This window comes from Galeopterus variegatus, unplaced genomic scaffold (genome assembly GCF_000696425.1).
Source record: "Galeopterus variegatus unplaced genomic scaffold, G_variegatus-3.0.2 Scaffold6427, whole genome shotgun sequence".
Taxonomy (NCBI): domain Eukaryota; kingdom Metazoa; phylum Chordata; class Mammalia; order Dermoptera; family Cynocephalidae; genus Galeopterus; species Galeopterus variegatus.
In genome coordinates this window covers 22,592-36,029 of record NW_007732538.1, presented here as the reverse complement: position 1 = coordinate 36,029, position 13,438 = coordinate 22,592, and the positions used below count along the sequence as shown (strand labels likewise).

The following is a 13,438-nucleotide window of genomic DNA, read 5'->3' as shown; positions in this document are numbered from 1 at the left end:
TGGCCCCAAAGTCATTCACCAGCTGAGCACTGCCCTGGTTTGCGTAATGCCAGGTATGACTATTGTGTGGTTTTTTCCTGACACCAATCAATTTTATGATTCCTCAGCACCAACTGGGTGTCCAACAATTCAGTTCAGTCCTGATGCTCAATAACTAGAGTTAGCATAGACCACACAGGTGAAGGGCCCAGTCCCACAAGACTGTCCCACTTCAGACACCAGCTGCAAATGGAGTGCCCAGGCTACCCACATGTCTGCCCTGCCGACTATAAATTCAGGAGTTGCCATGACCCTTTGATAATTTGACAGAATGACTCACGAAACTCAGGAAAGTGCTTTATTTAAGTGTCAGTTTATTATAAAGGATACAACTCAAGAACACCAGATAGAAGAGATACACAGGATGAGGTATGGGGGAAGGGGTAAGGAGCTTCCATGCCCTCTAGGGTTGTACCACCCTCCTTCCGGCACTTCCATGTATGCACCACCCTGGAAGCTCCCAAAACCCATCATTATGGGGTTCTTTTGAGGGTTTCATTATTTAGGCATGGTTGATTAAATCATTAGTTATTGGTGATTGGACTTAATTGCTCCCCACCCTAAGGGGAGACAGGAAATTCCAAGTGTTTTAGAAATTTTGTGCTAGGAATCCAGGACAAAGGACAAATATTTATTTTTTTTATTATACTACAACTTTAAACAATAAACAGAACATAAAAATAAATTTTATGTTCTGTTTATTGTTTAAAGTTGTAGTATAATTTATTTTTATATGTACATTCAGACATTAACGTATAGAGACTGTGGTCTCCTACAATGTATCTCCTCTCATGGAGGCACTCTTCTTCTTAGCTTTCAGAGAATCTAAAGATGGCAGACTATTTTATTTTATATTTTATTAAAAATAAGCAGAGGATTTATCAATATAAAATAAAAGTATAGGTACCTTTAATTTAACTTAGAAATTTAAAGTATTCCAGTTAGTTCTGAAGATAGTGTTTTGTTGCCTCATAAAAGCTTAGGAAAAGGTACCCCCACAAAAGGGAAGTTTTTTATTGTCACTTATTAACAAAATAGAAATGTTAACAGAAAGAGGGATATCTAATGTAAACTTTTATATAGGATCTTGTGTGAGATAATTTACTCAGTTTATTCCCATATTTTCTATTTAAAAATTTTAGCTTTATTCTACCTTCAAACACTCAAAAAAAGTTCTCAGCATTCTAGTCAAATTGGTAAAAGTCTGAGCAACGCTTAAAGCTGCCATAAGGAAGTACGACAGACTATAAGGTAGCTTAAAAAATAAATGAAAAAGGAGAAAAGGGAAAAAAAGCAAAACCCTTATGTAGTAGAGTGTTGGGACAAGATGAGCGTTCTTCCTTTGTCTCCATTTAATTCCTGATGAAGTCAGAACCATGGCATCTTGTCCCAGAATGAATTAAAGAGGGAGCATTATCTAGAAATGCAGATGTGGCATCAGAAAGTTCTACAAAGGTAAGTGGAGGGCAAAAAGTGTTAGATAAAAACCTTTCAAAACCAGTGACAGTCATCCTTTCTAATCTTCACTTAACTACTCCTGGAACCTAGTACAGAATTATCTTGGGATGTGGGCCCTATTCTTTAAACTTTAATACTGAAAGATTCTTACCATCTCACCGAAATGACCATTTGATCTCATGTAAAAAAATCTTTTCTGTCATATTTAAAATTTTATTAACACAAAAATTAGAGAAATGAAAAGATAATCTTGTTCTCAGAAAAGTATAAATTTTCTGTGTTTTGGGTAGAATTGTATAAAAGCCTTTCTCATCTTCTTAAGAGTTGGTGCTGTTTGTGTTAGATGGGGAAAAATAATATTTATTATTGCTGGTATTGGGATTTTCTTAATCATATAAAGTACAGTGAAACCAAATATATCTAATTCCCTCACATCTGGAACTTTTATTAAACGGGTCACCAGTCATTCATAATATTGATTCTTAAGTAAGCTAGTATCATGTTTTCCTTTCTACTTTTTAATGTATGTTTTTGCCCAGTCTAGAAAAAAATCCAATAAATCATTAACATCAGAGAAGGGTAATATTAAGAAGTATTAAGAAGAGATAGAAAACATGGTAGAGAAACTTAATGTGAGAATGCTGGATGAAAATACTATTTACTTTTTTACTCTGAAGCTATTGAAACTTTTTTTGTATGACTCTTTCTCTCTGTGCTTTGAGGTTTTTGGAAGAAGGCAAAGTTAAATCTATCCATGTCACAAAGCTTGCAACTGTTCAATATCCCACTTACCAATTACAGGTATAGGCAAACCTAATTGATTAGTGAAACTTTGCCCCACCCTCTTTTTTTGGTCGTTTAACACTTAGAATCAATGAAAAGGCAAGTGACACTGTGCAGAGAAAAGAAAGAAGAGGTCCCAAAGTAGTTGCTCAATAAAAACTCACTGGATTGAGAAAAATCATAGATACTTGGAAGACTGTATGATTTTCTTTTATTTCTTTAGCTGCTAATATTTTATTAAGAATACTATGTGCCAGAAACCATACAATTGTTTTATGTGCATTACTTTATTTTATCACAATAAACATATAGTTTATACCATAATTCCCATTATACAGATGAGAAAAACAGGGGCACAGACACTTACACAGAAGCTAGTATGATTTTCCTTTTGATCGAGGAAAATTGTTGAAACAAATGAACACAAGTAATAAAATTTTTCATTATGATAGAATCTAGTTTTTTTTTTTTTTTTTTTTTTTTTTTTTCTGCCGATCTGTTTTCTTCCTTTCTCTTCACAAAGCCTTTCCTGACGTAGCAAAAGGAACCAGCATTCTTTGGTACCTTATCCTGGACAATTTGGACCCAAAGCTATTTACAAAAACACCATCACGAAAGACTTCTCTATGTTTATACAGTTGCCAATCTTGTTTTTATTGAATGGTAAAGTAGCTCAGTAATTTCCCTTGAAGTTTAACTTTATGAGGGGTCTTCAAAAAGTTCATGGAAGGTTTCATGTTACCCTTTAATTCAGTTTTTCCACAAACTTTTTGAAGTATCCTCATACTTGAGATAAAATTTCCAAAAGCTGAAGCTGGAAAAGCGTGGGTGTCCAGAGTGCCACTGAGCCAATGGGAGGAGCAGGAGACTGAAGTCAGAGGGACTGGAAGAGAGGCAGCATGGAGCAGGGGCATCTCATGGAGGGCCTTGGACTTGCTGAGGCTGACAGATGTGGTAGGAGGGAGTTGGGAGGACAGTTGGGTGCTGGGGCAGAGACAGTGCCGCGGAGTGGTTAGGGATGTGTACTGAGGAGCCAGTCTGCCTGGGCGTGGATCCTGATTCTGACACTAACTAGTTGAGGCACCTTGGGCAAGTCATTTAAAGTTTCCTGAGCGGAGTGGTTAGGGATGTGTACTGAGGAGCCAGTCTGCCTGGGCATGGATCCTGATTCTGACACTAACTAGTTGAGGCACCTTGGGCAAGTCATTTAAAGTTTCCTGGTCTCACGGGCATGTTAACTTTGTAAAATATTATGTGCACTCACTTTAAATGTCCAGTTAAATTGAGATTGCATAGATACATGTCAAGAAATATCTCTAAAGAAATACTTTACCTTTTAGCTCTTGCCAATTTAGTTGAAATCTTATAAATCTTATTTAAAACCTTATTTTATTTTTTTGAATCTTTAACTCTCTGGGGAGAAGATATAACTTGGACTTCCTAAAGCACACTCAGGTTCTTTTAATATTTAAGACATTACTATGCTTTGGCTGTGAGATAAATTTAGCATTTTCACCTAAATTAACATTTTAAAAACTGACCTTCATGATTCATGGCAGTGGTTTTTTACTTTAATATTTAATAAAATGTTTGTTTCATAAATTATCCTGACCATGGTCAGTGGTTTGCTAATTCTAATTGTATTCCTAATTTAGGTTTTAGGAACAATAAGGCTTAATATCTTATCTGTGAATCAATGAATCAACATTATTTTAAAAGTTTTAGCTATTGCAATAAAGCAAGAGAATAAAATCAATAAACATAAATAATATGAAGTAACAGACAAAGATATATTTATTTGTAAATAATATAATTATAAAACCCAAGAGTTTTTAGAAGGGATTAGAACTAAGAACCTGATATAGTGAATGGATATTAAAAAATACCTTCTTCTAGAAATAATGATTTAAAATGGAAATTTTAAAGCCTCCATTCATAATAGTGACAAAATTATTAAATGCCCTGGAATAAACTTAACAAAAATAGTACATATGAAAGTAAAGATAAGGATACAGTTTTAGTAGCAGATAATTTTAGAATACCATTCATTAAGTAAACCTCCTTTCCCCTGAATTGAAAAGTTAGTTAATCATTTGTTAATAATATCCTATCGTCACTTCTAATTAACATTATATGGGAGTTCTTAACCAGTGAAATAAAAGAAGAATTTTAAAAAGGTGTAAGTGTGGGAAAGGAAGAAATAAAACTCTCATTATTCACAGAAATAGAAAATCCAAAATAGTCTTCAGATAAACTCTTAGAATGAATAGGTAAATTTAGCAAATTTGCTATATATAATATGAATGCAAATATAAATTTTTTTTCTATATAGCAGAAGCAACAATTAGAAATAAATTCTTTTAAAGTTATCATTTGTAGTACTATCAGAAAATTTACATGGATGTTCAAAGGACCTAGAATAGCTAAGACCATCCAGAAAAAGAACAAAGCTGATGGACTTAAATTTCTAGCTATCAAATGTTATTAAAGAGCTACAATAATAACACAGTGTGAGATTAAGTACATATAGTCCAGATAAATAGGAAGGTAGGTAGGTAGGTAGGTAGACAGATAGATTTATGTAGTCTCTATTCTATAAATATATAAATAGAATATAGAGTCCAGAAAGATATCCATTCATATGCAGTCCCATGATTTATGACAAAGACAACTTTTCAGTACAGTGGAAGGAACAGTTTTTTCAATACATGAGTCTGAGTCAACTGGGTGTTTACATTGAAAAATAATGCATCTTGATCCTTACCTTACAGAATACACAAAATCAATTCCAAATTGATCGTAGAAATAAATGTGGAAGATAAAACAATACAGCTTCTAGAGGAGATCATAAGAGATATTCATTGTGACCTTTCATAGACAGGATACACTTTAAAAGTACGAATCATAAAGGAAAGACTAAGAAATTGGACTGTATTTTAAAATACCATTAAGCAGGTGAATGGCAAGCCATAAGAGTGGGAGAAAATATTTATTTATATCCAACAAAGAATTGGTTTCTAGAATATATTAAGAATTCCTGTATATATCAATGAAAAAAAAAACTTGATGTAAATTTAACAAAACACCTGCTTTAACAAAGAGACATATACCATAATTTCAGTGTTGTTTGTTGTTGGGGACATGACATTAAAAACAGAGAGAGAGATTTTGACACATGCGAAGCACACCAGAACAGCCAAAATTTTAAACTTAAATTATCAAAGTTTATGAAGATATGGAACAACTGGAGCCCTCACATACTGGTAGTAGGGAGTGTAAATTAGAAATCGATTGAGTAAAATTAGCTTAAAGATGAATATATGCATACCTAGTGGCCCTGCAAACTGTACTTTTATGTGTCTGCCTGCTGTGGACTGGATGTCTCCTGAAAATCATTGAGCCTTGGTCCCCACTGTGACAGTTTTAAGAGGGTGGGAAGTCGTACTAGGTAGTTGAAAGGTGGGGTCTTGAAAAGTTGATTGGATTGTGAGGACTGTACCTTCATGAATGGGCTTATACATTCTTGGAATAATAGGAGTGGTTCTGGTGGCTTTAAAAGGAGAGTGAAAGAGGAGGTTTGTTTCTCTTTCTGCTTCCTTGATTGGATTGTGAGGACTGTACCTTCATGAATGGGCTTATCCATTCTTGGAATAATACGAGTGGTTCTGGTGGCTTTAAAAGGAGAGTGAAAGAGGAGGTTTGTTTCTCTTTCTGCTTCCACCATCCACCATGTGACACACTGCTTTGCTGTGAAGAGTCACTACCCACCAGCAAGGCTCACACCCAATGTGTTCCCTAGACTTTGGACTTCCCAGCCTCCAAAACTGTAAGCAATAAATATTGTTTCTTTATAAATTACCCAGTTTCAGGTATTCTGTTATAAGCAACAGAAATGGACCAATACAATGCCTAACAGGCATGTGTATGTATGTGCACCAAAATATATGCTCATTTACAACACTGAAAAAATCAAAATAACTCAAATGACCATCAACTTGAAAAGTGAATAAACTGTGATACATTCACATAATGAAAACTATGCATCATTAAGAATGAACAAACCATTGCTACACTCAACAACATAGATGAATCTCAAGAACGTAATGTTGAGCAAGCAAAAAAGCCAGACACAAAAGAGTATAAATTGTATTATTCTGTTTATATGCAGTAAAAACAAAAACATGTATATAATCTGCCCAATGAGTTGGGGGGAGTACCAGGGAGACTCCTTGTGTACTGATCATGTTCTATTTCTTGATCTGTGCGATGGTTACATGAATATTTCCAATTTGAAATATAAAATATATTTAAGTCACACAATATGATTCCTCCATTTTATCTATCTATATGGCATAATTCAATCAGAAGTTTACTTAAAAAAAATTGTGTCCAGCTATAAGAAAACATAGAAAACTGTGTTTTAGCATGATAGAAATAGCTGGAATTTTAAGTATATGATTTGTCTATCAAAGGGCTTAAAATGCTTGAGGTGTCTAAAAAGATAAGAGTCATAACACGAGTGGGTCCTGACATTTTAGGGTAATTTGTGTTCTCCTGAGGACAAAAAAGGATTAATAACTCCTTGGTGACAACTGTTTTTATTTTATCTTTCTGATCTGAAGCTTTCTCTTGTGACCTACATAAATAAACTCAGCAGTTAATCTTCATCCTTTGACAAATGGCCATTTGTTTCTGGAGGTTCAGTGACAAGGGTCAGAGGCCAAAATGCTCTTTGTTTCTACTATATAAATTATGTCATGGTGGTAACTCTGATGTTAAGTAAAACTAACTTGACTACATTGTTTTTAAAACATTCTATCATCTTTAACATGGGAAGGATTCCACAATAAAACTAATACAGCACAAAAGAAAATACAAATATTTTAATGCTGATTATTATTTATTTGTATATTACTTTGAAAATCATCTGCTAAAGGGTATTCAATTGGATATGAGATATTTCATCACCAAAATAGATTGAATGTTCAGTGCGGCTGAATACAACTATGAGATACAACCAAAATAATTATGGTAAAATATAGTTTCAATATATTAATAAACCAGTTAATATTAGCTTGCCAAAATGTTTTCCTTTATTTTTCCAAATAAAAGACAGCAGTGAAATAGCAAAACAACAAAAAAGTTTATAACATTCCATTATATGCTACCTAGAGAGTGGGGAAACCCTCATATATTGCTGCTTGAAATGGTAATTGCCACAACCTACTTGGGAAGTAATTATAGCAATAAATGTTGAGGTAAAAGGTAAACACCATTTGACTAAAAACCACCTTAGGGAGTCAGTAGTACAGAAATTAAAAGCACTTTTACCCAAGGATTTATGTATGAATAGGCAAGCATGCAGAAAAATTAGAAACAAGCTCTACGGAAAATGAATAAATCAGGATACAGCCAACCCATGAACTGTTATGTAACCATTAAGAAATGACAATAATACATAGCCTTTATTGAGTGATTATTGTGTACTATGCACATTCTAAGTGTTTTAAATGTATAAGCTCATTCAGTCCTTGTAACAACAATGTGATGTAGCAACTATTATTATTTCTATTTTATGGATGAGGAAATTGAAGTTCAAACAGATAAAATATTTTACCTAACCTCGTATAGCTGATAAATGATGAGGTCTGAATTTGAGCTAAGCAGTCTTACTCCAAAATGCACACTCTTAACCTCCATGTGGTCATTCTGTCTCCATGAGTTGTGAGTTGATTAAAGAGGGTTTTTAAAAAAAAGACATATTGTTAATTGAAGTAGCAAATAATGAAAACCTAATTATCCCATTTAAAAAAGGGGGGGGGAAGCACCATATGGAAGGATACTCTTCCACACTGGAAACATTAAATCAGGATTGATCGAGGAAGGGGGAAGGATATTATTAATTTTTAATTTATTCACCTCTTTATTGTTTGAAGTTATAGACGGCGCTCAAATACTTCGTCATTTTTTAATCCAATAAAGTGAAGAAAAAGATAACAAAAACCAACCTCCACTTTTAGGTTCATTACACTTTCTTCAGAATAAAAGAAATAAATGGTTCATTTGACAAGTGGACAAGAAATTAATAAAACTTGTTCTCTAATTTCTTACCAGGATTCAGACCCACTAGGCTCTAATTCATTGTGGCCATTTTAAGCAATTTTTGCTCATTCATCTTCAAAAGTGTTAATCTAGATCAGCACGAAGTGGGTCCCCAGCAAACATTCATTTCCTTTGTTCTCTCCTCTGCCAATCAAATAACCAATGCTGTGCCCACAAAAAGTCTTTATTTTCCGTTTTTCAGCCTGCACAGGATGACTGTAGCTGCACTTGCCCTCAGTCATGGTAACCCGGTGCCTCTTTCAGATAGAGTGATCTCCAAACATAATTTACTGATGCTTCCCCCTTCATTGTGTCAGGACTTGTGCTCAAAATGAGGGAGGGAGATTTGTCAACCAGTCAATCTGTTATGAAGGAAAGCATTTCGTTAGGAACAGTGGCTCCTACCTTAGAGCCACGTACAATGATTATATAAATATACATACTCCATATTTTTAGGGGTGTTTGCCATTTTATAGGCTAATCTATGAATCTTAATAAGATATAGGATGTATGTGATATTTCAGCAGTATAGAGATACAAAACTTTGTGCCTTACCTTAGGCACAAAAGTTAACTTCCTTTCATATAAAATCATTGTATTAAATTGGTATTTGGATATTTTGAGAACTCTACTACAGCCAACAGTTTGAAACTGCATTTCACAAGCACTTCCATGCTTTTTCTCAGGTCCCATTTGATATCTCACTGCCATCTATATTCAGTCTTGAGAGACTTTTTGATCTTGCTAATGGTTGTATCCTATTGGGAGGAAGCCTTTTCAACTGGATAGTGTCGGTGATTCCCTGAACATCTCTTGCACGGTAACCCTAGAGAAGATTTAAATTGTTATTGCTTTTCTTGGCTTGACATAAGTTTTATAATAACTTATTATAACTCTTATAGTAACCAAAATAAAATTGTTTTCTTCTGTTGCTAAATTTCTTCAGAAACTATAGTTTCGAGGAATGTTTTAAATTGTGTTTGAATTAAATGACAATACTGTTGTTTATTAGAACTGTCTCGCAAAGCTATTCATATAACATATGTTTGTGCATAGTGCAACTATTCCCATGTTTGTGGTAGTTTATGTATAGGTTGTCTTCAGACGTGTGCATACAGCAAGATTGGATTAAGCCAGTGGTTCTCAACTGGGAGTGATTCTGCCCCTTAGGTGACATTTGACCATATCCGGAGACATTTTTGGTTGTTATAACTGGGGAGAGAGTACTGACGTCATGTAGTGGGTAGAGACCAGGGATGCTGTAAACATCCTACAAGGCACAGGACAGCCCCACAGCAAAGAATTATCCAGCCTGACATGTCAAAAGTGCCAGTGTTGAGAAAACCTGGATTAAACCTGAACATGTAGTAAGTTCAACACTGGAAGTTCATCTATATGGCTTGGAAAAAAGTCTGTAGCAAATTAGACGTTCCATATTTTATAGTTCTGAGAGGCAATATTGCATAGAATTTTAGAGTGCCAGTTTGGGAATTATATAGACTTGGGCTTGGACAGTTACTTCACTTCTTGCTAGCTTTGCTACTTTTGGGAATTAATTTAAATTCTTTAAGCTTTATATGATCATTGCACACTGTATAAATGTACATAAATATCACATTGTACTCCATAAGTATATACAACTATCATGGGTTGATTAAGAAAAAATAAATTAAAATGAAAAAAAAATTTCAGAGACAGAAGATTAGAAGGTTACCAGAAACTGGGGGGAAGAAATAATGAGAAGTTATTGCTTAATGGGTACAGAGTTTATGTTTAGGATGCCAAAAAAGTTTTGGAAATAGAAGTTACAGTCACACAGAATGTAATTAATTCTACACAGTGGTATGTTTAAAAATGCTTAAAATGTGTTATATGTATTTTACTGCAATGCAAAAAATTTCGTTTTTAAATTATATAAGCCTTCATAGTCTCATCTGTAAAATGAGAATATTAATATCTATGTCATAGGATTGCTGTGTGTATTAAATTGAGTTGGAGTAATAAGGTGCTTAACCCAATGCCTGATGTAGTAATAGTCAAAGTGCGAGGATTATCATTTCCCTGCCACACTGGCAGAGGACCATGCCTTTCTGACTCACTTTTTCTAGCATCTAACAATGCTTTGCACAAATATATCCCAGATGCTGGCTCATGAAAGGATCCTCATGGTAAAAATAAATAATGAATAAATAATGAATGTGGTTTTTTTTAAAGCTAAATGAGTTTAATGTATTGCCTGTTATTCTGAGATTATGAATTTCCTATGCCCTACTGATATTAAAAGGCCTTTTTTTAATGAAACAGTGGTAATAGTATCTAGTAATTGGCATTTTTAAATGGTCTGACTTGATAATAAATGAAAAAAATAGAAACCTTATGTTGATTTCTAATTTTTAAAATGTAAATATCCATGAAGTTTCAATGTCTGGGAACAACCAAGCCAGAATTGTCTTAGAATACTACAGAGAGGAAACGAGTCTTTAGCAAGGCATCTAAGGATAAGATGGATTTTGGTGGTTGAAAATTAGCTAAAAAATTTTCTAGAAGGGAGAATGCTGTAGGAAAACAGAAGCATAGAAATGAAAGTGCACATTCTGTATATGCAAAGGACTTGGCTGTTACCTATCTGGAGTGTGTGCAGTTATAATGGAAAATAAGATAAGCTCTAAGGACAAACTAGAATGAAGACTTTAGGCTTGGATCAGTAGATGATAGAGTATCGTTGCAGGTGACTAAGAAGTGGAGTGACAAGTTCACAGCACAAGTAGGCATTCAGTCAATACAGGCACTGGGTGAGCGAAAGGAATGAGTGGCCTCCAGGGAAAATACAATGGAGGATATAATGGAAGGAAAAGAAACGAAAGGCAAGAAGAGGAATAGGAATCCATGTTGTAATGAAAGAGAAAGAGAAAAGAACAAAATACCAGTGAATTCAGAGGGGTGAAAACCCTGCCTGATGACTATGCCCTTATGTGAAATAAAGTTTGATTCAAACAGAAGAGCCATTCAGCTGGGGCTGGCTCCTTTGTGGTGAAGACTTCTAAGTCCTTTGGCCTGAGACTGGGGTTTATAACTTTCTCTGCTGGGATAGAGAACATTTTAAAGAGTCTATGTTTCTCAGTAGAGGATGTTTAATTTATTATGCTAGTTTTGGCCATTAAGGGCAAGAAAAGCTCAACAGATTACCTCCTCATTTAATACAGGTGTGGAAATATAGCATGACTAATAACCAAGACCATTCACTTCAACCTAATGTTAATTTCCCAGGAATGTATATACCCATCTTCCATTCTTTGTCACTATTTTTTCCTAATTGAGTGCATTGAATTTTTCTTTATTTTAAAAGTTAGTGAATATAAATGTATGTACTGTTTTATAGAGCTCTAGAACAATGCCTGGCACATAGTAAAGGTCTATAATATTTGTCAAATGGTGGATAGATGGATGTGACACAGACAAGACTGCAGTATGAAGCTCTGAAAAGGAGGGAGCAAAGGTATCACCAGCACCTCCACCATCACTACCACCACCATTATTGCCTAGCCTTTCTTGAGCATTTACTGTGTCGGGCACTGTACTAGTAAGTGCTTCATATATGCTATTCCCCTGTCTTCACGAGAATCATGACCATGATGTGCATAGTATCACTGACCCAATGTTACAGATGAGGAAACAGACGTATAAGAGATAAGTAATTTGTCCCATGATCACAGTCAGAGCTAGAGCCAGGATTTAAATCCCGACTGGAGAATCTGAGGTCTTCATTGCTAAACTGACTTGCCCTGCCTGCCCTTGCATCTATTCCATGGCTTTGGGAAATTTGAAAGTCAAGAGAGAGGAAGACATAGCTGAGCCTCAAGCTAAAACTGGAGTGCCTATCATCTGCCCTGGGAGCAGAATCTTAAAAATGACTTGCAGACCTGATACCCCAATTGGAGGGGGTCCCCAGTGTTATCTATACAATATATTGGTTTCCTCGGGGGAAGGCAGGTCCCTTCTGACTACTGCAGATAATATAATATTTCAGCACTTTTTTTTTTTTTTTACTTTTTCTCCACTTTCAGTTACTTACAGATGCTGTTACTCTCGGGTGTTGTTTTTTCTGAGAGAAAAACTGTCTAAATCTGAACCACACTCCACAGTCACAGTTTCCCCAGTGTAAACCATCATTCGAGAAATTCCCCATCTCTTCTAAAGTAGGAGCAACACTCGCTAGTTAAAGCTGTAACTTTCTGTGCAAGGCAGTAGGGAAATGATGATGAGCTGGGCTGAAGTACAAACAAAAAGAAAATTCAAAATCTACCAGGATGAAAGATTTGTTTATTTCCAGAAATGTCTTTCAAAGTTTTTTTTTTTTTTTATCAAATTACACAATTTGCAGCTGCTTTTTTTAAAATGCAATATATGGTATCTGCAAATGCCTTATAGCAGACACCTGCAATGTTTTCTATTTGTTTTAATTATAACAGGGAATGACAGGAGGCAAACTGAAAGGGATAGATGAAGGGAAGCAGAAAAAAGGGGAAGGAAGAGGCGAAAGGAGGGGAGAGGAGTCAGCACCAGCAGCTACATGACGGGTAATAAAACCCCAGCACTTCCTATATCTCTCCCCACATCGTTTCCAAGAGATTGCTTTGGAAATTGACCACCTGCCAGTTATTCAAAAGCTTGAATGCAGCGGTCTCAGTTCACTTCATATGTAGACACTTTACACATTCCCCAGACTTGTTCTCCTTCACTGAGTTGCAGAGAAAAAAAATGATACATTTTTGGAGAGTACCAGAAACTCTTTTTCTGATTCTCTTCTGCATTGCTCTTCCTTCCCCTCCAACGATATCAGGCAAATCCCTCCATCCCAGTTCAAATGACTGGGCAGAAGGACGTCTGCCTCCCAGGACTCCTAGAGCTCTTCCAGGTGCCCTGCTCATCTGGTTCTTACCAACGCCCAGTGGCACATTGTTCTGTACTGTTGTATTTGCATAGCACAGCCTCATGACCTTCGTTCACTGGTGTCACTAGTGTGTGAGCCTGCCTCGCATGCCTTTGGGTTTCATTC

The 13,438-nt window shown here is 35.4% G+C and overlaps 1 long non-coding RNA gene across 1 annotated transcript in view; it reads left to right on the top strand.

Moving 5' to 3' along the window:
* LOC103606277 overlaps window positions 1-13,438 on the top strand; it is a 50,503-nt gene that overhangs the window by 24,636 nt on the left and 12,429 nt on the right. The window contains exon 3 of the long non-coding RNA XR_551862.1: window positions 9,069-9,202. This is a non-coding gene — a long non-coding RNA (uncharacterized LOC103606277). The remainder of the gene's footprint in view (window positions 1-9,068; window positions 9,203-13,438) is intronic.